The sequence below is a fragment of the Moschus berezovskii genome, chromosome 10, assembly GCF_049115385.1.
Source record: "Moschus berezovskii isolate FMDL1 chromosome 10, NW_MosBer_1.0, whole genome shotgun sequence".
Lineage (NCBI taxonomy): Eukaryota > Metazoa > Chordata > Mammalia > Artiodactyla > Moschidae > Moschus > Moschus berezovskii.
Window position 1 is genome coordinate 71,831,861 of NC_142469.1, and position 25,778 is coordinate 71,857,638.

General features: G+C 43.6%; 1 protein-coding gene across 2 annotated transcripts in view; it reads right to left on the bottom strand.

Annotated features, from left to right (window-relative positions):
- Positions 1–25,778, bottom strand: part of MRAP2 (melanocortin 2 receptor accessory protein 2) — a 91,767-nt gene that overhangs the window by 33,195 nt on the left and 32,794 nt on the right. Inside the window, exon 1 of one of the 2 annotated variants that reach the window (XM_055433905.2) lies at positions 23,117–23,214. The exons of the other annotated variant lie outside the window; for it this stretch is intronic. The gene's annotated coding sequence lies outside the window, so the exon portion shown is untranslated. Of the gene's footprint in view, positions 1–23,116; positions 23,215–25,778 lie in introns of those variants that run through there. 2 annotated transcript variants of the gene reach the window in all.

The window sequence follows — 25,778 nt, forward strand, 5'->3', positions numbered from 1 at the left end:
AATCCATTTTGAGTTTATTTTTGTGTACAGTGATAGAAAGTGTTCTAATTTCATTCTTTTACAGGTGGTTGACCAGTTTTCCCAGCACCATTTGTTAAAGAGATTGTCTTTTCTTTGTTGTATATTTTTGCCTCCTTTGTCAAAAATAAGGGGTCCCTAGGTGTGTGGATGGGAAAGGTTGGGGGCGGGAGGAGAAGGGGACGACGGAGAATGAGATGGCTGGATGGCATCACCGACTCTGTGGACATGAGTTTGAGTGAACTCCGGGAGTTGGTGATGGACAGGGAGGCCTGGTGTGCTGTGATTCATGGGGTCGCGGAGAGTCGGACACGACTGAGCGATTGAACTGAACTGAACTGAGGTGTGTGGATTTATGGGCTTTCTATTTTGTTCCATTGATATATTTTTGTCTTTGTGCCAGTACCATATTGTCTTGATGACTGTAGCTTTGTAGTATAGTCTGAAGTTATCACCTTTCCCTCTTTCTTTCTTCCCTATTCCCAGTCCTGGACACCACAGAAACAGACTCCAAGCCCTCACATCCTGTTGTTCAAAAGAGGGTGCCCTCTGACCCAGAGATGTGTGACAGTATCAGAATTAGAAGGTGACTGTGAGTGCCCAGCCAGATAAATCACTACTCCAAAGGTAGAAGTTCAGTTCAGTTCAGTCACTCAGTCGTGCCTGACTCTTTCCGACCCCATGAACTGCAGTACACCAGGCCTCCCGGTCCATCACCAACTCCTGGAGTCCACCCAAACCCATGTCCTTTGAATCAGTGATGATGCCATCCAACCATCTCATCCTCTGTCATCCCCTTCTCCTCCTGCCCTCAATCTTTCCCAGCATCAGGGTCTTTTCGAATGAGTCAGCTCTTCTCATCAGGTGGCCAAAGTACTGGAGTTTCAGCTTCAACATCAGTCCTTCCAATGAACACCCAGGATTGATCTCATTTAGGATGGACTGGTTGGATCTCCTTGCAGTCCAAGGGACTCTCAAGAGTCTTCTCCAACACCACAGTTGAAAAGCATCGATTCTTCTGTGCTCACCTTTCTTTATAGTCCAACTCTCACATCCATACATAACCACTAGAAAAACCATAGCCTTGACTAGATGGACCTTTGTTGGCAAAGTAATGTCTATGCTTTTTAATATGTTGTCTAGATTGGTCATAACTTTCCTTCCAAGGAGTAAGCGTCTTTTAATTTCATGGCTGCAATCACCATCTGCAGTGATTTTGGAGCCCACGAAATAAAGTCAGCCACTCTTTCCTCTGTTTCCCTATCTATTTCCCATGAAGTGATGGGACCAGATGCCATGATCTTAGTTTTCTAAGATGTTGAGCTTTAAGCCAACTTTTTCACTCTCCTCTTTCACTTTCATCAAGAGGCTCTTTAGTTCCTCTTTACTTTCTGCCATAAGGGTGGTGTCATCTGCATATCTGAGGTTATTGATATTTCTCCAGGCAATCTTGATTCCAGCTTGTGCTTCTTCCAGCCCAGGGTTTCCTCATGATGTACTCTGCATATAAGTTAAATAAGCAGGGTCACAATATACAGCCTTGATGTACTCTTTTTTCTATTTGGAACCAGTCTGTTGTTCCATATCAGAACAACAGACTGTTCTAACTGTTGCTTCCTGACCTGCATACAGATTTCTCAACAGGCAGGTCAGGTGGTCTGGTATTCCCATCTCTTGAAGAACTTTTCACAGTTTATTGTGATCCACACAGTCAAAGGCTTTGGCATAGTCAATAAAGCAGAAATAGATGTTTTTCTGGAACTCTGTTGCTTTTTCGATGATCCAGTGGATGTTGGCAATTTGATCTCTGGTTCCTCTGCCTTTTCTAAATCCAGCTTGAATATTTGGAAGTTCATGGTTCACGTATTGTTGAAACCTGGCTTGGAAAATTTTAAGCATCACTTTACTAGTGTGTGAGATGACTGCAATTGTGCAGTAGTTTGAGCATTCTTTGGCATTGCTTTTCTTTGGAATTGGAATGAAAACTGACCTTTTCCAGTCCTGTAGCCACTGCTAAGTTTTCCAAATTTGCTGGCATATTGAGTGCAGCACTTTCACAGCATCATCTTTCAGGATTTGAAATAGCTGAACTTGAATTCCATCACCTCCATTAGCTTGTTCGTAGTGATGCTTCCTAAGGTAGAAAAGAAGGTACCAATTCTCCTTTGGGAAAGAAAGCCATACAAATTTTAAGAAAAGCTGAACTTTGAGTAAGGATTCAGTTACCTTTCTAATACTGGCACAGAAATAACACGAAACCATTACTACAGTATCTTCTCTGGCATTTCTATTGCTTGAACAAGAGTTGATTTCTCTTGACAATGAAATACATTTCCTCTGGAAATGAAAATGAACAATTCAAACCTAAAAGGGAACTCTCCTTAATTATGAGTACTCTCTCCAGAAGAAAGGAACTGTGTGTGAGAAAGAAGAGTAGCTCTTCGGTTGTGAGGGTCAGAGATAAATGGTAGATTAGGATGACGGGGGAGCCTGGTGGGGGCTTCCGTCTACGGGGTCACACAGAGTCGGACATGACTGAAGTGACTTAGCAGCAGCAGCAGCAGCAGGATGAATATAATTCCCATTTGAGAATGTTAAGAATTTCACACCACGCAGGAAAAGGCACTGCATTTGAAGTCAGAAGATGAGAGTCTTCATTGTTGTTTTCTCTCCATTTGCTATGTTGCCAAACAGGACACTTCTGCCAGCCATATCTTCCTCTTCTGCAAAACCAACCATCCCGACTTCTGTTGTTGGCAGGAAGTGGTTCTGCCTATGGTCACTAATTGACACCGTCATTATCCACCTGGCCTGCTTCTTGAGCCTCTTGTTTTTTCTGCTTCTACTATTATCAACCCACTGCAATCCATTCTCCACACATCAGCCAATTATTTATAAAAAAGGCAAACTGCCCTTGTCACTCCTTTGCTTAATATTCCTAAATGGCTTCGTATTGCTCTAAGGACAAAGTCTAAAATCCTTAGGATATTCTACAAGGTCATGACTTGATCTCTGCCATCTCCCCTTTTCTTGCCTCCTACCATATATCAAGTTGCACTTGGATTTCTTGCAGTTCTTCAAATACTTCATGCTCCTTACAACCTGCACACATACTGTTCCCTCTGACAAGAGTATTTCTCCTACCACTTCATCCTAACGCACGTCTCCTTTCCTGCATACTCTCATCATGTATACTGAATAAAGCAAATCCAGTTTACTACCTGTTTTTGTATAGTCTGCAAGTGAATAATGTTTTAATATTTTTTAATGTTTTAATATTTTTTAATGTTTTAATATTTTATTTTTATTTCTTTTTTCTCAGTTTTTCATTCATCTTATTTTTTAAAATTATTTTTTGGCCACATCATGTGTCATGTGGGACCTAAGCTTTCTGACCAGGGATTGAACCCATACCCCCTGCAGTGGAAGGGTGGAGTCTTAACCACTGGACCACCAGGGAATTTCCAAGAATGTTTTAATATTTTTAACCATTGGGAAGAAACAAAAGAATGATATTATTCATGATCTGAGAGAATTTTAAGAAATTCAAGTATCAGAGCCCATAAATACAATTTTATTGGAACATAGCTACCCTCATTTTTGTTTTTGTTTTGTCTTCTCTAGCAGTACAACAGCTGAGTAGTTCTGAGAGAGACAGCAGAGTCCCCAAAGTCTAAAATATTTATTTTCTAATATCTTATAGAAAAAGTTTGCCAACTCCCTCCTCAAGAGTTGTGGCAAAAAAATTATCTGAGCTTCAGTTTTCCCAACAGGAGAGTAAAAGTGATAACAGTACTAACATCATGAAGTTGTTCTAAAGATGAAGTGTGATGTTGCATGAAATGTGCAGAGCCAGGATGCTAGTCTCAGAAAGAAATACCTAGGCTTATGCTTTACACAACTTCCCTGTCAGCCAGTTCCTATCAATTTCACCGTATGGTTAGTTGATCTATATGGTTTAGACAAATAAAATTACAATAATAAAAAATAAATCAAAAGGCATTCATTTCAATGGTTTAAAATCACAATGAGAAATATGGGATTCATGATGTTTCATTCAATCAAAAATATGGTAATAATCTCTGTCTTTTTGAGGCAAATAAGATGAAGTCTGGTTTGATCATATCATTTTTATGGGAAATTAGCATTACAGCCAATGTAATAAGCAGAGGAAGGCACCTGGCTTCAGCTGGTGTCAAAGTAGAAAATAGAAAAACAGAAAAAAGTACATAAAATGATGAAGAAAACAAATATGAGCAAGTGTTTTCCGTGCTCTGAGTATCACTGCCCAAAATGTTCTTTTCCACATCTGTGCACAGTGGTCCCCCATCTGTGGCTGCCCAGGCTCACAGGACCAGCGGCTCTTCCTGCCATTATTATCAGCTCACAAAGAAGCAATAGTACCACCTGCACAGGACCAGCCAGGAACCAGCAAGGAAAATATCTGTAAAAGAGTTACCCACCACAGAGAGGTGTTTTTTTAAGCTTCTTTTTTCTCTCCCTTACATTATTCCTGTTCATCTAAATGAACTAGTTAGGGATGGATGGAGACCAAAGGGTGATGAAATTTATAGGTGACAAGGTTCTGAGAGTGGAAAGGTGGTCCTTTAAGACAGGATGCCTGACAAATGCCTGGAGATAGGAGGTTCTCTGGGGAAGCAGAATGGGATGCAGGCCACAGCATCCCCATCCCAGAGCAGCCATTTTTGTGGAGTCCTTCTGATGAAAGGAGCATCCTCTGTTTTCACTGGCTATTTCCTCTTGGTTCTTGAATCGCCAAGACAGATTTGAAGGACAGAACCTCTGGCTTCTGCTTCTACCTCACACCCTTGAAAAAGTCCACGGGGCAGTGCTTTTCATGCAAGTGTCAAATTAGCCAGCCTGGGCCATCACATGCACAGGACAAACAACAAACAGAAGGCAGGATGTTGCATAATGTCTGCTGTTGAAGCCCAGGGTTGCCTTTCTGAGCTTTGCAGACAGAAGCTGGCGCTGCTTCACCATTTGGAAGCTGCCAGCAAGCCTGGGTAGCAGTCCCCAGAGTATATTGTCACCAAAGTGAGGAATGTCTGGGCTTTAACACACCCTGAGGGAGAGATGGGGCACTGAGGCTTGTTCACGGGGGTGCTGGACTCAGACAGCTGCTCTCTTCAGAGCACAGCAAACAGGAAACACAGAGCTCAGTGTGTGGCTGCCTTCTTCCCCACAGCTGCTCCTACACACTCCCTCCTAAGAGTCTCTTAATGTCAGATTTCTTCATGATATTAGAATCAGTAAAATAAACTTTTTCCAGAGGAAACATATCCCAAACAAGCCTATTGGTGCTGTACAGAGAGACTAATTGCTCTTTTGAGTAGTTGAACACATCCTTGCCAACAAAGATAATGTAAAATTATAGCCTCACCTCAAAGCCCCACCTGAAAAATAAACTTACCTTTTCCAGATGTGCACTGGGTACTTTAGGCCAGTTTATAGGAGTGGGAGAGGGCAGTTAGCAGGCCCTAGGAACCTCTCAGAACTATCTAAACACTGCCCATTCTCCCATCCACATGCCCAACACTTTCATGTCTTCTTCCAATCTTTCTTTCTCCAACCCAGGTTCCCACACCACTCCTGGATATCCTCTTGCCTTCTTAAATCAGGTCAAATAATTCTCACCACCTCCCTGAACTTGGGAAGATGTATATGAACATCGGGGCTTCCCTGGGGGCTCAGGCAATAAAGAATCTTCCTGCAATGCAGGAGACCCGGCTTCAACCCCTGCGTCAGGAAGGTCCCCTGGAGAGGGGAATGGCTACCCACTCCAGTATTCTTGCCTGGAAAATCCCATGGAGGGAAAAGTCTGGTGGGCTATAGTCCAAGGGGTTGCAAAGAGTCAGGCATGACTAAGAGACTAGCACTTTCACGTATGAACATGGATACTACCATGGAGTGAATTAAAAACTTTTCATCAACATCTGTGGTGGGTCATGATGGGTACATGTGACAAGGGAGCTGTTTCCTTGGAGCTGGACCTTTATTTCCATGTTAAGGGGTAGACATGAGCAGTTGAGTTTTCCAAGTGACCACCAACTCAGACACAGGACTAGCACATAAAGGAGGGATCCAAAAGATGCCTATAAACCCTAAAAAATGAGCATCCACATGCGCATGCACACACACACACACACACACACACCTGACAGCACAGTCAGGAAGATACACCAAGCAGCTGTTGGCCAGTGCCACAGACATAATGACTCAAAGTGGTCAGCTTGCAGGGAGGCAGACCTAAAGATCCATGTGCATTTGAGATCAAAATTCCCAACTGTAGGCATTCTTTCCACTCTTTAACTCCCAAATTCCAAAAGTCGGTGTGCCACCCAGGATGGCAACCTCCATTCTGACCTGGGCCATGACGATCTCATTAGTCACTTATCCTTATCTTTTTCTTCCTTCTATTCATAGGAACAGCTATCCCTTCACAACAGAGAAGTCACCCTCTTGGCCCATCACCCTTTCTCTCTCAAGCTGAGACATGCTAAAAATCAAAGATCAAGTCTGGCCAGGCCCTATTTTGGTCACTGAGGAGTCCAAGGTCAGAACTTCAGAATCACAGCTTTAGAAGCTTCATTCCCTCACTGTACAGAGATACAAACAGGCACCCAAAGTAGAACTGATGATCCACCCAGCTTCTTGGCAGCCATGTGCGATAAACCACACAGAAATCTAATGAGAGTCTTCAAGGCTATGAGCTGGGCTCATGGTTAGGCCAGAACCAGCTGGATAGTCCTAAAGCATTTCCAAAAGGCACTACATTCCAGCAAGGAATCAAAGTTGACTCTATAAAATCAGAACCTCTGTGGTCCCCTCCCAGAATGTTGCGTTATTAACAAATGCTGACATGGTCTTCTTGTCCAGTGCATCACTCCTTTTTATAGATTCCATGTGAAAGCGAACCACCGTGTTCTATCTGCACTTGTCACTTTAATTCTCATGTCTGCAGATTCCTTTTCGGTGAATCCATTTTAAGTCAACAACTTCTTACACAGAGTGTGGCTTTTTAGTTCCTTCAATTAAGGAGGCCATGCTTTCTGGACTTCAGTCCTTCTCCTAACTATTACCTTGACTTGAACACACATCTTACTTGTGAAGTCAAAGACTCTAGTTACTCAATTCAGACTAGAAATATTACACACACACATGGTTCTTCCTCCCTTTTCAGATGGACGCAATTCCCAAATTTCTCTACACTATCAAGGTTTATGCCTTGCTGGACATTTCTTAGAAAGTACTCAGTTACTCACAAAAAATGTGGTGATAGAACTTTCCTGGTCGTATAGTGGATAAGAATCTGCCTGCCAATGCAGGGGACAAGGGTTCGATCCTTAGTCCAGGAAGACCCATATGCTGCAGGCAACTAAGCCACAGCTACTGAGCCTAAAGCCACAACTACTGAAGCTCATGAGCCTACCTGTGCTCCAAAACAAGTGAAACCACTGCAATGAGAAGCCCGGGCCCCACAATGAAGAGTAGCCCCCATTCACCACAACTAGAGAAAGCCCGCAAAGCAACGAAGACCCAGCACAGCCAATAAATAAATCAACAAAAACACAATGACTGATAGCTGACAGAGAAATTCTGGATGCATCCTCTTCCTGTCTCTTCCTCGTTCTCTACTGCACAACGGCAACTTATTTTGAGAAGCAAAACTTGGAACAAAAAGTGCTTGCAAGCCTGAAGATTTCCTGTCTGAAAATCAGAATCAATGCCAATAGAAGAACAATTTCCAAAACCAGAAAGGAAACTTATATTTTGTGCAACCAGATATTCATTCAACACCTGAAACACAGAGATGCTGAAATAACAAGTGGGCATGCTTCCCCCACCAGCTGATCTCTCAAAGAGGATAAGGGGTGGATCCTACACTCACCTTCTCCAGTTATGTTCTGGGCACCTGCATAGCTGTACATAGGCTGAAAAGTACTTTATAAAGTTGGCCCTTCCTGATTTTGTTTTACTCCCTGGGTCAGTACAGCAAATGCTTATTGCATGAACTATGTGGTAGGGAACACAATGGCTGTCCTTGAGTCCCTTGGAGAGATCTTTTGAGATGGGAAACAGTCTCGGCAATATACCACAGTACAGGTTATGCTAGGACCACACGAAGCAGTCCTCTCCTCCCTTTGGTCTCTTTTCCATCAGGACAGGGACCTCTCCTGCTTGCTCACTGCTTTATTTCCAGCAACCCACCCAAAACCTGGCTCATAGCAGACATACAGTTAATACGCATTGAGTCAGTTTCTAATAATGTGGAAAAGCCATGAAATTATTTTTCTTTTCACTTTCTTTCTCAACCCTGAACCCAAGAAGAGAGCTTTCCCATTTTAACAGAGACTTCAGCTGGACAGAGAGAAAACTGTCAGGCCTACACAAGTAAAAACACTCCAGAGAGAAGCTGTAAAGCTTCCATCTGGGAAGGATTGCCTAAAAGTGACAACACACGGCTCTGAGATATGTGAGGGGGTGGCAGGCACGCTGCCCTCAGCTCTGCAGATTTAGGGAGCTGGATTTTCACAGTCCTCCAGGGGTGAGGTGGGAATACTGACCAAGCAAAGGAGAATGATTTATAACCAGAACATCCATTTGTTGAATTACAATAAGGAACAAAATGGTCAAGAAGACCAGAGCAGAGGTTTTGCAGTCTGGGAAACAAAATTCAAGATGAGAAGATTAGGCGGTAAATGTAGAATTAGGGCAAAGGAGTCGTGTAATGTAATTTAGCCCACTACACATGTGACAGGATGCTCTGCTCTTTGTTTGTATCCCAACATGGATGTCCTGTTGCAGCCGCAAAGTGAGGCCACTCTCAGCAATGGAGAGGTTGGAGTTCTCACTAAAGAAATGTCATACAGTTAGTGAACTCCTGCCTCTTTCTGGACCTTGTTTTTCTTGTTCTGGACTTCAGAAAAGTCTAGGCATGTTGTTCATGCTCAGTTGCTTCAGTCATTTCCAACTCTTGGCAACTGTATGGACTGTAGCCTGCCAGGCTTCTCTATCCATGGGATATTCCTGGCAAGAATACTGGAGTGGGTTGCCATTCTTTCCTCCAGGGGATCTTCCTGGCCCCAGGATCAAACCCATGTATGCTGCATTGCAGGCAGATTCTTTACCACTGAGCCACCGGGGAAGCCCCCTAGGCATGTTGAGGACATATCCCAAGATGATCACTCTCTTATAATTAGTCTTTTGGGGTTCCTACTACTATTTACTTTTTGCTATATTCCTGAGCCTTCTGGAAAAGTACAGCAGAATATCTAAATAGACACTTCTCCAAAGAAGACATACAATAGCCAAAAGAACATAAAAAGATGCTCAGTATCACTAAATATCAGAGAAATGCAAATCAAAACTACAGGCAGATCACTTCACACAAGGCAGACTGGCCAGCATCAAGAAGTCTATAAACAATAATGTTGGAGAGGATATAGAGAAAAGGGAACCCTTCTACATTGTTGGTGGGAATGTAAATTGGTACAGCCACTATAGAGAATAGTATGAAGCTTACTTAAGCAAGCAAAACAGAACTTCCATATGATCCAGCAATCCATTCCTAGGCATACATCCAGGGAAAAAAACCTTAATTCAAAAAGATACATGCACCCCAGTGTTCATAGCAGCACTATCTACAATAGCTAAGACATGGAAGCAACCTAAATGTCCAGGGACAAAGGAATGGATAAAGAAAATATGGTATATATATATACAGTGGAATATTAATCAGCCATAAAAAGAATGAAATAATACCATTTGCAGTAACATGGATGGACCTAGAGATTATCATACTAAGTGAAGTCAGACAGAGAAAGACAGATATATGATATCACTTATATGTGAAATCTACTTTTAAAAGAATATAAATGACCTTATTTACAAAACAAACTCACAGATACAAAAAACAAACATGACTACCAAAGGGGAAAGGGGATCAGGGAGGGATAAAGTAGGAGTTTGGGATTAATATACATATGTTACTATATATAAAAAAGATAACCAACAAAGATCTACTGTATAGCACAGGGAACTCACTCAATATTCTATAATAACCTATATGAATAAAGAATCTAAAAATGAATGAATATATGTATAACAGAGTCACTTTGCTGTATACCTAAAACTAACACAACATTGTAAATCAACTATATTTCAACAAAGCTATTTTTATTTATTTATTTTTTTACATTTTTTATGTTTATTTATTTATTTTTTAAATTTATTTATTTTAATTGGAAGCTAATTACTTTACATTATTGTATTGGTTTTGCCATACATAGACATGAATCTGCCCCAGGTGTATATGTGTTCCCCATCTTGAATCCCCCTCCCACCTCCCTCCCCATCCCATCCCGCTGGTTCATCCCAGTGCACTAGCCCTGAGCATCCTGTATCATGCATCGTACCTGGACTGGCAATTCATTTCACATATGATAATATACATGTTTCAATGCCATTCTCCCAAATCATTCCACCCTCACCCTCTCCCACAGTCCAAATGACTGTTCTATACATATGTGTCTCTTTTGCTGTCTCACATACAGGGTTATCGTTACCATCTTTCTAAATTCCATATATACGCGTTAGTATACTGTATTGGTGTTTTTCTTTCTGGCTTACTTCACTCTGTATAATAGGCTCCAGTTTCATCCACCTCATTAGAACTGTTTCAAATGTATTCTTTTTAATTGCTGAGTAATACTCCATTGTGTATATGTACCACAGCTTTCTTATCCACTCGTCTGCAGATGGACATCTGGGTTGCTTCCATGTCCTGGCTATTATAAACAGTGCTGCGATGAACATTGGAGTACATGTGTCTCTTTCAATTCTGGTTTCCTCAGTGTGTATGCCCAGGAGTGGGATTGCTGGATCATATGGCAGTTCTATTTCCAGTTTTTTAAGGAATCTCCACACTGTTCTCCATAGTGGTTGTACTAGTTTGCATTCCCACCAACAGTGTAAGAGGGTTCCCTTTTCTCCACACCCTCTCCAGCATTTATTGCTTGTAAACTATTTTTAAATAAATTAAAATGTTTAAAAGTATTAGAATCATGCCAAAGAAGTGAAGTGAAGTATTAGTCACTCAGTCGTGTCCCTTTGCAACCCCATGGACTGTAACCCACCAAGCTCCTCTGTCCATGGGATTCTCCAAGCAAGAGTACTAGAGTGAGTTGCCATTTCCCTCTCCAGAAGATCTTCCCAACCCAAGGATTGAATCCGGGTCTCCTGCCTCACAGACAGATTCTTTCCCTGAGTTGGGAAGATCCCCTGGAAAAGGGGATGGCAACCTACTCCATTATTCTTGCCTGGAGAATCCCATGGACAAAGGAGCCTGGTGGGCTACAACCCATGGGGTCGCAAAGAGTCAGACACAACTGAGTGACTATCACACAAGTCAAAGAACCAGCTATCAAAAAGCAGTGCTTCATTATGAGATACCACTTCACACCCATTTGAATGGCTATTACCAAACAGACAAACAAAGGTCCCCAAATCAGAAAACACTAAGTGTTAGCAAGGATGCAGAGAAATTGGAACCCTTGTGTGTTGCTGATAAGAATACAAAATGGTGTAGCTTCTATGAAAGACAGGATAATGGTTCCTCAAAAATGTAAATATTGAATACCTTATGACCCAGCATTTCCACCTCAGAGTATATACCGCAAAGAGCTGAAAATGGAGGTTCCAAGAGATAGCTGTATATCACCGCGGCAGCATTATTCACAACAGCCAGAAGAAAGAAGCAGTCCAAATGTACACTGATGGATAAATGAATAAACAAAAAATAGTATGTACATATAGTGGAATATTAATCAGATTCAGAAAAGAAGGAAATTCTGTCATATGCAACAACATGGATGAACCTTCAAAACAGCATGCTAAGTGAAATAAACCAGACACATAAGAACAAATACTGCATGATTCCACTTACATGGTATATCCAGAGCACTCCAATTCATACAGACAAAGAATGTTGGTTGCCAAATGCAAGGAGAAGTGGAGGATGGAGAGCTACTGATTAATGCAGGGGTCCCCAACCTCCAGGATCTAATGACTGATGGTCTGAGGTGGAGCCAATGCAATAATAATGGAAGTAAAGTGCACAATAAATGAAATGTACTTGAATCATCCTGAAACCATCCAACTCCTTCCCCGGTCCACAGACAAATTGTCTTCCACAAAACTTGTCCCTGGTGCCAAAAAGGTTGGCAAACAGGTTGATTTAATGAATATGGAATTTCAGTTTGGGAAGATGAAAAACTCGCTGACGGGTTGCACAACACTGTAAATGTGCCTAATGTCACTGAGTTGTAATTTTAAAATGGTACATTTTATGTTATGTATATTTCACCCAAAAACATTCTAAAATGTTTTAAATAAGAAAAATACAACAAAAATCAACACTTTCTGACCAATGTCCTAAGATGGGGGATGGTAACTGAGCGGTTCCTCAGGGTAAAAGACCATCCCAGGCGACGGAAGATGGTGCTGCACATCCAGGCGCCCTCCCCGTGTGGGTCCTTCCTCCTCAGCCAACCTTCTAGGATCCAGCTTTGCTCAGTTCAAGAGCCCATGTGGCACTTCCTCACCACGTAAAAGGAATACTCACTCTGTCCAGGCTGTGACGAATCACACTTCCTTATGCCGGGAAGAAGCTCGCAGTATTTTATGCTATAAGAGCTGTGGTCCTCCCGCTCTGACTAGTCCAGCAAACAGACTAGCTCCGTTTCCCAACCTCTTTCTGTAAGTTTCACCTCCCATGGTCCCTTGTCACACTATCCTGCCACATATCAGGATAAAGTCCACCATCAGTCATCCTTCCAAAGCTTCCAGGGTCTTTTCATGGATTACATGTAAAGCCAGTTGCTTCCCCAGGACCAAAAGGAAGTACTTCAATCTCATAAAATTGACTCTAGTCTCTGGGAAATGTTTCCCAGAGACCAGCTGTATTTCATGGACCTGGAAAACAGGGATGCCAGTATATATGTATATATTTTTGCCAAGTAAGGAAATTTGTAAAAACAAAAACTATCATTAACAATGATCCTTTCATAGACAAAAAGTTATTTTAAGCACCCTCCAAGGAGGAGAGACGGAGAAGGCAATGGCACCCCACTCCAGTACTCTTGCTGGAAAATCCCATGGACAGAGGAGCCTGGAAGGCTGCAGTCCATGGGGTCACTGAGGGTCAGACACGACTGAGCGACTTCACTTTCACTTTTCACTTACATGCATTGGAGAAGGAAATGGCAACCCACTCCAGTGTTCTTGCCTGGAGAATTCCAGGGATAGGGGAGCCTGCTGGGCTGCCATCTATGGGGTCAAACAGAGTTGGACACGACTGAAGTGACTTAGCAGCAGCAAGGAGGAGAGATATAATCTCACAAGAAAAATAGTTCTCTGCAAGGAAAGAGAGCTGGCAGCCTGGCACCAGTATTTTTACAGCAACCAGACATTTCCTTTCAGGTCTTGCCTCTGTCTACTGCACTCACATGATAGCTACTGGAATGGCTTACATATTCACTGTCTCTGAAAGCAAAGGAAAAGGAGATGTAGTGAAATTCCTTTCCAGATCTATGACTCTAGAACTTAATAAAATACCTAGTTGCTTTCCACTTGCATCACATACTCAATGATGTGTGTTGTGTGTGTGTAGTGCAGCATGAATAAGATGCTATTAGAGTTGTGTCCCCCCAAATTCATATGTTGAAATCCTAACTTCCAATACCTTTGTGTGTTTTTTCAAGATTTTTTTTAATGTGGACTATTTTCAGTCTTTATTGAGTTTGTTACAATATTGCTCTTGTTTTAAGTTTTTGGCCCAGAGGCATGTGGGGTCTTACCTCCCTGACCAGAAAGTTAACTTGCACTCTTTGCATTCCAAGGCAAAGTCCTAACCACAGGACCACCAGCGAAGTCCCTCCCCCTGTAACTTTGGAAGTGACTATATTTGGAAACAGTCTTTAAAGAGGTTCTTAAATTCAACTGCTCTTAGGTGGGCCCTAATGCAATCTGCGGAGAAGGCAATGGCACCCCACTCCAGTACTCTTGCCTGGAAAATCCCATGGATGGAGGAGCCTGGTGGGCTGCAGTCCATGGGGTCACTAAGAGTCGGGAAATGGCAACCCACTCCAGTGTTCTTGCCTGGAGAATCCCAGGGACGGGGGAGCCTGGTTGGCTGCCATCTCTGGGGTCACACAGAGTTGGACATGACTAGAGCGACACAGCAGCAGCAGCAGCAGTGCAATCTGACTAGTGTCCTTATAAGAAGCTGTGATCAGGACACAAGGAGAGACATCAGAAGCACTGGTATACACAGAGCCCACCATGAAGAGGAAGCAAAAGGGTGGTCATCTATAAACCAGAGAGGCCTGGAACAGATCCTTCCCTTCCGGTCCTCGGAGGAAACCAACTCCGCTGACACCTTGATCTTGGACTTTTAGTCAGAAGAGTTGTGAGAAATTAATTTCTGTTGTTAGAGCCACTCAGGTTCAGGTATTTTGTTACAGCAGTCCTAGCATAAGAATATGGCTGCTGAAGTTCAATGCATGAAGCAGGGCACTCAAAGCTGGTGCTCTGGGACAACTCAGAGGGGTGGGGTGGGGAGGGAGGTGGGAAGGGGATTCAGGATGGGGAGACACATGTGTACCCATGGGTGACTCAAGTCAAAGTATGGCAAAACCCACCACAATACTGTAAAGAAATTATCCTCCAATTAAAATAAATTAATTAAAAAAAATAAGAATAAAGGTGCTGAAATTAATTTTTTTGAAATTAATTTTTTAAAACTGTTTTTTTTTTTATGAATCGATTAGACAAACTGTCCTAGAAAGGCCCTTAAAAATAACTTGCTTTATACCAATCACTCTTACTGGCACTAAATAACATACATTTTCGGAAAGAAAACCTATTCCAGTATATGACAACGTCAACCAATACATTGATCACATTCTTATTAACATGCCCCTCAAGGAGAAAGAACATGAACATGTTAGTATGAATCAATTCAGCTCAATAAAGGAATTCTAAACACTGAGTTTGATGTTGAATGATTTAGCGGCGGTTGAAAAGTCAAGGCCTGTACCCACAAGGAATTCAGTGAATTCAGGCTTGAGTTTAGAACCATGTTCTCCTCTGTTGAATTTCACTCTCTCAAACAAACACACATACACACACACGTTAAGAAACATCACAGCAGCCTGATGACAAACAGATAACAGGTACAACACAGTCATTAAGAAGGAAGGACTCATCAGGACTTCCCTGGTGGTCCAGTGACTGGGACTTTGCCTTCCATTGCAGTGGGTACAGGTTAGATCCCTGGTCAGGGAGGTAAAAAACCAGGTTTGGCCTTCCAGCCAAAAAACCAAAACACAAAACAGAAGCTATATTGCAACAAATTCAACAAAGACTTTAAAAATGGTCCACATTAAAAAAAAATACTTTGAAGAAATAGAAGGACTCATTATGACAGAGGAGCCTGGGGTGAGGGGACCCTCAGAGATGGTCCTCTGAGGTTTTGCCCACTCTGTCCCACCTGCCAGCCTGGACTTCCATCTCCTGCTCTCCAGCTTCCAACTTGCCTTTGAGGGTAGAAATCAGTCATCATTTCCTCCAGGGAATTCTGTACAAGCCTCTCAGTCCTTGAGGACTCTCTCCCTTCTTTCAAATCCCATCACAACTATTACTTGAAGCTCTCATTTTAATAACGAGAATATAAATCAGATTCTGTTAGTGCTCTCACCAAACCGTCATACTGATTTATATAGATGCTATTAGAAAGCATCATGGCCAGGTGAATTAACATTTTAATGATGATAGGGAGACAACCACCCTTTCCATTTTAATTAATGGAGTTTTTGAAACACTTGGCACAAGAAGACTAAGGAGCGTGAGGTTGGCTGTGTCTTAAATCACTTGGAGGATGATTTGGCAAACAAACCGACTTTGTATTTATTGCTGATGGAATCTGTCTCCAAGCAGTGCACACTGTTCCTTACAGCCTGGAGCTGAATCAATCTTTTGATAAGCAAGAAAGGAGTGGGACCAGGTATTTCCATCTCTGTTCCACAGAAAAGGAAATTTAAACTAAAGCAATGGTTTAAGAGCTGGAGACAGAGCAGCAACAAAGCTAAACTTTCTAACGATCTACTCTCTCTTACGACCAGTGGTGCCAGAAAGCCCCAAAGTCTTGTGTCCCACCTGGTTCAACCTTCAGGAGCATCAATTTTAAGAGAAAATTTAGAGGACATTTTAATATTAAACATGTTACAAAATAACTACTAATAGCAAATGAAAGCTCAATATAAACATCTACTTGCTTCTGGCAACCTTGGGCTCCACTTCAGACTCCCAGAAAAATGAGTTATCTCTCCTTGCCTATGGAGGTAATTTAGTGCAAATTTTAAAGAAGCATAGGTAGGAATGTACGTAGGTTTATAAGATATAAACCTAGTAGGTTCCAGATTTTCAGATTTGCATCTTAAATTTCTGTGGGTTTTTTGTTGTTGGTTTTTGCTTTGCTTTTCACAGAAGATAGAATTATATTTTCTGGGGAAATCTACACAAAGGTTGGTAGAAAGACAGGTTATGATTATAACTATTACCATCACTTATCTCCTAGTTTTTTTCCTTGATCAACCAGGGGAATAAAGAAGCAGCTCCCCTAACTGCCCCGTCTTTGCCTTTAATGGTTGTTTTGGCTGAGGAAAACAAATGCACCTTTAGGAAAAATCATCATTTGAAGCTTATAAGTTATTTTAACTTGAAGGGTTATGAAATTTACCAATGTTCTCCAGTCAGGGGGAAATTACATAGCTCTTGGTAACACAGACCTGAGCAACAATTAAACTGAGACAGAAACATCCACCTTTAGCAGCTCAAAGATTCTCAGCTTCTACTTTTTACTTCACATCTCAGCAACACCATGATGGATTGAAGGCTAACCCTGGCAAAGAGAGGAAGCAAAAATGCATACTTGCCTTTCTTTCCAATGGGACCAAGCACTTCATATACTCCAGTTTTTTAAAAAAATCACTTTGCACCCTGAAATAAGCCAAAAATAACATGACCATCCTGTCTGGAGGTTTGGTCTCCAAAATCATAAAACTTTGAAAATGTCCTGTAAACCTGGACTCCCCCAAATTATTTTTACCCTGATTGCTTACCATGGGAGTGTCTGAAGATAAATCATGACTTTGGGGAATATGACCATTGTGTGAGAAAGCTGTTTTCAACCATGAACAACAGACTATGTGCATTTGAGAATCCTGGAAACTATCTGGGGGCATTTTCCTTCAAGTTTTTATTGTGTTTTTATTTGATGACCCAATCTTCTGAAGCCTGGCTCCCTTGAATTCTCTCACAAGTAAACATTTCCTTTTCTTTTCTAAAGGTTCCTCCCAAAGTCTTCATCTGAAGTACACATCAAGTATAGACTGCTACTCTTTTACTATTTCCACTAAAGTGCATGGAACACACACTCTGAGCTGGCACAATTTATGGGACCTGATGAAATATTAATTTCATTTTTCTCTTCCACTGCTCCTTAAAATAGCATTCAGTGGATTCATCCTTCCCACCCTCAGACTAACACTTGAGCAGAATCCTGGGGAATTTTCTCCTCAAGCAACCACTTCAAAGTCTCCCAAGAATTAAAGTGTGCTGCCTGGAGACAAAAGAAACTCCAACCTGGTTATAACAATAAATCTCCTGCCTATGCCAGGTAGGCCTGTTGCATGCTGGCCTCCTCCAGCAACCCGGGGATGGCTGACGTCTTTTCTCTTTCCGTATGCCCAACAGCTGGCCAGCTTCTCATCCCTCCAAGATCAAAGCAAGTGGAGGGCCTGTGGAAGTCCTGTCTGGAGGTTGTAAATTAGAGTGAAATGTGCCAGAACGAACCCCCAAAATCTGTCTCCAAGCAGCCCACACCGTTCCTTACATCCTGGAGCTGAATCAATCTTTTAATAAGCAAGAAAGGAGTAGGAACAGGTATTTCCATCTCTGTTCCACAGAAAAGGAAATTTAAACTAAAGCAATGGTTTAAGACAGAGCAGAAGGAAAGTTACACTTTCTAATGACCACTTTCCAAAAGCTTATGTCTCATTCCCTCCTTTTTTATTAAATTAACTTTTTATTGTTTACTGTCCTAACACTGACATATAATGTTGAGTGTGTTGTACATGTAAAGAAGCTTTCTCAGTTATACATACACATCTATCTGTTCATCTTTGGATTCTTTTCCCATATGGGTTATTACAGAGTGTTCATAGACTTCCCTTGGGATACATAGGTTGTTATTGACTATTTTATATGTAATAACTTGTATTTGTTAATTCCAACCTCCTAATATACCCCTTGTGCCCTTCTTTCTTCTTTAGTAACTATAACTTTGATTTTTAAGTCCCTGAGTCCAATTATTTCTCAGTTAATTCACTATTTTTAGATTCCATCTATAAGTAATATGATATTTTTCTTTCTGGACAAATAGAGTATTTCCTGCCATATTTCTGGTTTCCTTTCTGGAAAAGGACTATTTCCTGCCATATTCCTGGTTCTGACTTTCTTTACTTAGTTTGATCATCCATTGTTTTAGCTATGCTCCTGAAAATCATATTTCATTCTTTCTTGTGGCTGTCAGATCCTACACTCTATACATGGGTGCTTTCCATCTACTGATGGCTCACTCCTATCTTAGCCTCTAGATTCCTGGAAACACTAGCTGCTGGGGTTGCCCTCACACTTGGGCTGAACTTGGAGTGGACACAGGCCAATCATCTCCCCACAAGGCCCCAGCAGTTCTTCAGGAAATCCTTGGACATCTTTTGCCCTGACAAAGTCTGGGAATGCAGCCTAGGCCACCACTGAACCCTAAATGCATGTATAGCTAGACTCGTGATCCCATGACAGCCCCTCACATTATGTCTAGGATGAAGGAAGTACCAGTATATCTCTTTGAAGAAATCTTTTTAACAAAGCCTCTGTTCTCAAAGAACTTCTGTTCCAGAAGTGGCCAATGAGATTTGGGAATCATGAAAAGTTCTCAGATATCTACACTGGAATTTCTACTTATTGGTCTTGCCCTTTCCTTTCAAATTGCACATAATTTGAACGTATGCTTTGTTCAGAACTTTAATTTGGTTCCCTATTTTATTTTTGTAGGCACACATAGATGTCTAGGAGAGTCTGTTCATTTCTAGTTACTGAAAGCTTATTTTCCTCTTATGTGTGTGTGTGTGTGTGTGTGTGTGTGAGTCACTCAGTCATGTCTGACTCTTTATGACCCCATGGACTATAGGTCTGCCAGGCTCCTCTGTCCATGGAATTCTCCAGGCAATAATACTAAAGTGGGTTGCCATTTCTTTCTTCAGGGGAAGATCCAGGAAGAAATGGCAACCCACTTTCTGATCCAGGGATTGAACCCAGGTCTCCTGCACTGAAGGCAGATTACTGTCTGAGCCAGGATATAGATCTAATAAAACTGAGGAATTTGAGCATTAGAAAGGGCATTGAGTAATGAAATCTGACACCGCTTCACCCAGTGGGCAATCTCTTCCCCAGTCCTGACAGATCCCCCAGCACTGGCTTGATCTGCTTCTGGAAGCAAACCTACTTTCTCTTCCTCAGATATCTGCGGAATGTCCTCAGAACTGGCCAAGGCTGCGTTTTTGCCAGATGAAAAAAAATATTCCCTGTTCTTTGCACGGCCTGGTACTCAGTCCCTCATCATCCCGTCACCTTCCTCAGATCCTCTGAAGTTGGCCTCTGTCCTCTATAAAGGAGCCACCCAGGATGTGACCCTGAGTAGAGTGGTCCTCAGCTCCTCTCGCTTGAATGTCACAGGTTGGTAGATGGTAGTGGTTAAAGGCCGAGGCTGTAATCCCAGCTCTATACTTGCTGCCTGTATGATCTTGGACCAATTTCGTAATCCTTCTGTGCCTTAGTCTCAACATCTGTTAAATGGGAATGGTGATGAGAAATGGAGTATTTCCTGCCATATCAGAAAACAAGGATGTCACAGTCATCAGCAATTGCAGCCACCACAGATGGTGAGCTGGTGAGCCTGAGGAAAGTCAGGAAAGAAAAGTCCTGCCATCTAGCAGTCAGCAGCCACTTCCTATGGTGAGCCCTGAAGAAAATCAGGATGTAAAAACACAGGATACTGGCCCCAGACAGCTGAGGTGCATATCAAAGGAATGATTTCAGTGAGCCCAGACTCTTGCATCTTCCCATACATAGAAAAGTGCTAAATTCCTTAACTTGGGATATTAATTTTCTTTAATTAACAATCATCTTTTGATATTCTGACTACCTGCTCTTTGGTGCAAAACTTTTATATAACCTGCCCCCCATGCCACCTCCTCAGAGCAGTTCTCTCAGGGTTACTTGAGATGGTGCCTCCCAGACTTAAGTCCTAAAAATCTCCACCAAATTAAACATAACTCTCCATGTTTAGGTTGTGAATATCTTTAAAGTCAACAGTGCTAATTATATTCCCTACTTCATGAAGGTGCAACAGGATGGAGAAAACAACCGTGAAACACTTACAACTCTACCTGGCACATAATCAGCTCTATGCAAATCCCTATTTGTTTGTTTTCTTTTTTAAAGCCTGTTCTCATCACTGCAACCCATGTTTGCTATTGAGCAGCTACTTCACACAGGTTCATGTTGGCCTGGTAGGCCACTGAGACCCTCAGGTTACTTCTCTCACGTGAACTGCAGCTTAGTAGAGCCATCCCATCCTTTACTTTTTTCATTGATTCTTTGATCCCAAATACAGAAGACCTTCAACCATACTGTGAGCTCAACATTATATCTCTTGCCTGGTCTTATAGAGAATCCTACCGAAAAATGTCCCCTCTATATCTGTCTCATGATGAGTGACATCAAGGAGGTGTAGAGATGGAGCCCTGTGGTGTGTCCACTCTTTCCACACCTTATCCTTAGGGAGAGTATGCGTCTGTAAAGGCAGGACACACATCTATGATGGGGGTGGGAGGCAGTGATTCATAGGTCCCTAGCTGTGAAATGTAAACAGCTACAGCCACCTAGCTGTGAGGACCAAAGGAAGTCAAGCTGTCATCAGACCCACAACATTAGAAGATCAAAAATAAAGGATTTGGAGAGGAACTCTGATTGGTAAAATACCTCAACACCTGGGGGCCTAGAGAAATGGGCAGGAGAAAGGCTACATTGTCCAGAAGATGCTGATATTATTTGCAAAGTAAAAGATAACCCCATGATGAGCAGAGGAAGTTAGCCTGGAAGGAACAATAGGGCAGCCAGGGTCAGGTATGCACTCCCATGCAGAAGCAGTGGGATAAACTACACACACACACACACAATTCATAACCCAATACTTGCCCTTGTACATACAGTGCACTCTGATCCTTTCTCATCCCTTCTATTGAATTTCACATTTTAAAAAAGGCTGGTGCAACTCACTACACTGATAGCATTCCACTGATGAGTCACAACCCACAGCTGAAAAACAGTAGATCCGGCGTGCCTCAATCTGCAGCCCCACTAGGTTTGCTAGAAAAGAGAAAAAAGTTCATCTGGCATACACTGATTTTGTAAATCCTTTCCCAGGTGCTCTTGAGCTAGCTTCTCTAAGAATTTGTTCTGAAGGGTTGCCAGGATTCAGCGTTTCCTTCTTTTGAAGTCTACAGGCTCAGCTACTGTCTTTCAAGCCTGCTCTGAGGGACTGTGAGCTAGGATGCCTGCTACTTGAACCTCAGCTCAGTTTCAGGGTTTCGGGATCTTCTTAAAGGGGTTTGGGCTGCCCTTTCTTTATTGAAGGGAAGGAAACAGACTGGGAGCAACACTGCCTTCCCCGTCACCTGTTAATATCACCTCCCAGGGACGGGGGATCCTGGTGGGCTTCTGTCTATGGGGTCGCACAGAGTTGGACACGACTGAAGCGACTTAGCCGCAGCAGCAGCAGCATCTTTCATAAACACTGGGTAATCTTCCTGACAAGAACACAACTGTTTGTTGTCAGGCACCCCAGCACCCAGCACCTGGCTACCTCTCCTGCACTCTAGACCTTATCCTTGTAAGCCTTGGCCTTTCTTGCCTGCGTTTTAGGTGATGCGCCCCCACTGGATCACAGTCCTAGATTCCAGACCTCGCCTCCCCACTGTTAACTGGGGGATTTGGCTGGGAAAACTTATTTAATATCTCAACCTAATTTACTTCACTTGTAAACTGGAAATACTACCGTTTACCTTTGGGATTTTATCAGAATTAATTTATATGTGGGAGTTCCCTTCTCCTCCCTGAAGTAGCAGGGAAACTTTCCCCTAGCTCCCTTTGCTTTTACAACACCATCTCAGGCTTCGATTTTGTTAGATGAAATCCGGAGTATCATCTGCGATTGCCCGTGTCATCTAAACCGCGGCGGAAACCACAAAGCCTCCGAACGTCTGCCTCAATTAATTACACAGAAACGATTAAAAAAAAAAGGAGGGGGTGCTGGGAACCGATCGCGGTATTTCCCTCTAAACAGTGGGATGACCTGCAGGCAGGCGCCTGGGCACAAGCAAAATGAATTAACAACAGTCAAACCCGCGTTATCCCGGGAGCCCAGCCCAGCCCACCGCCAGGGGCGCGCACCCGGGAGCCGCGGGCAACACGTTCCGCCGGGACAGGCTTGTCTCCCGAGCCCGGGTTGGGGGCTCTCTCGGTTGCTGGTTGCTAGGGACATCGGGGCTGGCCCTCCAGAACAAGGAAAGTTCTCCCCCACCCTCGGCGGGAGAAGGTGTGACCTATCATTGAGTGCAAGCGAAAGGAGGAAACCCACCCCAGCCCCGGGCACCGCGCTCCTTGCTTTTTCGGACGCCCTCCGGCAGGACGCGCACAGCAACCCGCTTCCAGGAAGGCTCAGTACTTGGGTTCACTCCACGCGTCCGCACTCTTGCCCCGGGGACCCTCGAGGAGCAGATCTCTCCTGCCCATTCCCTTCCACTCAAACCACCCCCTCGCAACCTCAGCAAGCCCGACCGTCCGTGGGAGCCAGAGCCTCAGGCCCCCAGAGTCCCGTGCAGCCCGCCGTTACCGGCTCCGGCGAGGTGCGTGAGCGCGGCCGCCGCCTTCAGCTGTCTGGCCGGGCCGGGCGCTCCCTGCGCTGCGCTGCGGCGGAGACGCGCGCTCCCGACCTGCGGCGGAGGCGGCGTGGGGCCGTCCCCCCCACCCCCACCGACTTCAAGGGCGCCCGGCTGGAGGAGCTAGCTCTGCCGAACGCTCTGTGCCCTTGGTTGGGGGTGGCACTCACGCACCTTCTGGATGACAGCCTGTCGCGAGGAAGGGATAAGGACCCGAGCGCATTGTTGGCCCTTCCCGGGGCTCGGCAGTGCGCCCCCTTGGCCAACTTTAGGTAACCAGGGCCCGCGAACTGAGCGAAGCAGTCTAGGAGGGGGTTAGGAAAAATCCTCAGTACTGGCTTCAGGTTCAGTTAGGCTGGGACTCTCCATCGTGAGCTACTTTAATACCTGAAATTGATCTCATGCCTGCCGGCACCGGGTCTCCCAGACAGGGCTCCCCAAAGAGAGGAGTGAAGCAGGAGTGGTTTCAAGTTAGAGACCTAGTTCGCTTCTGCCTTCCAGTAAATACTTCAGTTCAGTTCAGTTCAGTCGCTCAGTCGTGTTCGACTCTTTGCGACCCCATGAATCACAGCACGCCAAGCCTCCCTGTCCATCACCACCTCCTGCGGAGTTCACTCAACCTCATGTCCATCCAGTCGTGAGCCCTTATTTCATGCCGGTCACTGATCGGGCGATGGGAAGCAGCCCCCGGGGCCTATATTCTAGGGAAAATACAGGCAATCAACAGACCAAATAAGAACGTGTCCTGTATTGGATTGGGACAAGTGCTGTAGAGAAGAAATAACTCAGGAGAAGGACAGAGAATGTTGATGATGAGGGATGCAGTATTAAAGCAGGGGATTGGAGATGACCTCCTGGTAGGGCTTGCCTTCAAGCTCAGGAGGCCTGGCACCCTGGAAGCCAAGTGGAACCATCGCTGTATTGCAGTGGGGTAAATGCAGCGAGAGCAGCAGGCAGGCAGGTTCATGACTCTGATTAACTCCATCTCATGGTGCCAGAAAAGGATTCCTGGAAATGACAGCTGAATTTTTTTCTTTTAAAGCTAGTTTCATCACTCTATGTAAAATAAAGTGTTTTGCAAACCATCCTTCCAGCTATATTCCTCAACCTTGGCCATAGGCAATTTAATTCTAAATGGCATAATGTGACCATCTGTGATGAGATGCACTAATCATTCCGTAATTCTCCATATTGGTTACACATTCCTGGTCACCGGGAAGCGATCCATCACCCACGCAGAAGAGCCTCTACCGCCCTGTTGATGGTACAGGATGCGGCAAATGCAATCAGAACATGGAGCTTCAGAATGACTACTGCTGAGAAGACATGGTGCAAACAGGCCCATCTCTGACTTAGCTGTCAGAGTCGGGTGGTGTCTTTTGGGCAGAGGGCCAAAGACTCCTGAAAACAAGGGCATATCTTACTGTGTGGAAAAGGCCACTAACCCTTAGTTTCGGAGGCTGAAACTGCAGCATTCAGTGGGAGCAATATCAACAATGGGACGGCGGAGCTCCCGTTTCTCTCCTGAATATCTCTGCCTCCCCATCAGCTCAGTTCAGTTACTCAGTCATGTCTGATTTTTTGCGACCCCATGGGCTGCAGCAGGCCAGGCTTCCCTGTCCATCACCAACTCCTGGAGCTTGCTCAGATTCTTGTCCATTGAGCCAGTGATGCCATCCAACCATCTCATCTCTCTGTCTTCCCCTTCCCCTCCTGCCTTCAATCTTTCCAAGCATCAGGATCTTTTCCAGTGAGTCAGTTCTTCGCATCAGGTGGCCAAAGTGTTGGTGTTTCAGCTTCAGGAGCAGTCCTTCTAATGAATATTCAGGATTGATTTCCCTTGGGATTGACTGGTTTGGTCTCCTTGCAGTCCAAGGGACTCCCAAGAGTCTTCTCCAACAAGACAGTTTGAAAGCATCAGTTATTTGATGCTCAGTTCTCCTTATAGTCCACCTCTCACATCCATACGTGACTACTGGAAAAACCATAGCTTTGACTAGATGGACCTTTATTGGCAAAGTAACGTCTCTACTTTTTAACATGCTGTCTAGGTTGGTCTTAGCTTTTCTTCCAAGGGGAAGTGTCTTTTAATTTCATGGCTGCAATCACCATCTGCAGTGATTTTGGAGCCCAAGAAAATAAAGTCTCACTGTTTCCATTGTTTCCCCATCTATTTGCCATGAGGTGATGGGACCAGATGCCATGGTCTTAATTTTTTGACTATTGAGTTTTAAGCCAACTTTTTCACTCCTCTTTCACTTTCATCAAGAAGCTCTTTAGTTCTTCTTCGCTTTCTGCCATAAGGGTGGTGTCATCTGTGTATCTGAGGTTATTGATAGTTCATGCCTCCCCATGGCTGCATCTATTTCCTTCTTCCTTCTCCCAGTGCCAACAATATCTTCTTCCTTTTCTTCAAGGTCCATCTCAAATGCCACTTCTTCCAGGAAGCCTTCCTCACTGCCCCAGCTACAAACAAATTCTTATTTTAAAACTGATCCCTCTTTATGGCACCTGTCATTTTAGAGTTTAACTCTAAAATCAGCTCCTCCTATTCCTCCATAGGTTTGTTTTATATTAAATTTCTCCACAAGTCCCAGGTTAGTGCCTTGTATCGAG